Genomic DNA, 437 nt, shown 5'->3' with positions numbered 1-437 from the left:
AGCCCGGCTGGGCCGCACCACTCGCGGCTGGGGGGGGAGGGGGGAGGGTGTTGGTGCTGGGGCGCGCGGCCTCGGTCGGGGGCGCCAATTCGGGGCGGGGGGGAGCGATCCCCTCAGGGGTGGTGCGGGACGGTTGCGCTACCTCTGACGGCAAAAACACGAAAAAGAAAAAAAACACACTGTTTTTGCTAGTAAGCGTCGTTTTCAGGTGCTACAGCCTCGTCCGCAGGCGCGGCAGAGGCACCTTTTCCTTCAAAAACGCTCGTCTGATAGGCTGAGAGGGACCTAATAAATGCTTATAAATATCTGAAGGGTGGGTGTCAGGAGGACGGGGCTAGATTCTTTTCAGTGCTGCCCAGCGACAGGACAAGGAGCAATGGGCACAAACTGAAGCACAGGAAGTTCTGTCTGAACATGAGGAAGAACTTCTTCCCTCT

Source organism: Opisthocomus hoazin, chromosome 9, assembly GCF_030867145.1.
Source record: "Opisthocomus hoazin isolate bOpiHoa1 chromosome 9, bOpiHoa1.hap1, whole genome shotgun sequence".
In the NCBI taxonomy this organism is placed as follows: Eukaryota; Metazoa; Chordata; class Aves; order Opisthocomiformes; family Opisthocomidae; genus Opisthocomus; species Opisthocomus hoazin.
The sequence above is the reverse complement of the archived record's forward strand: the minus strand, read 5'-3'. Positions refer to the sequence as shown.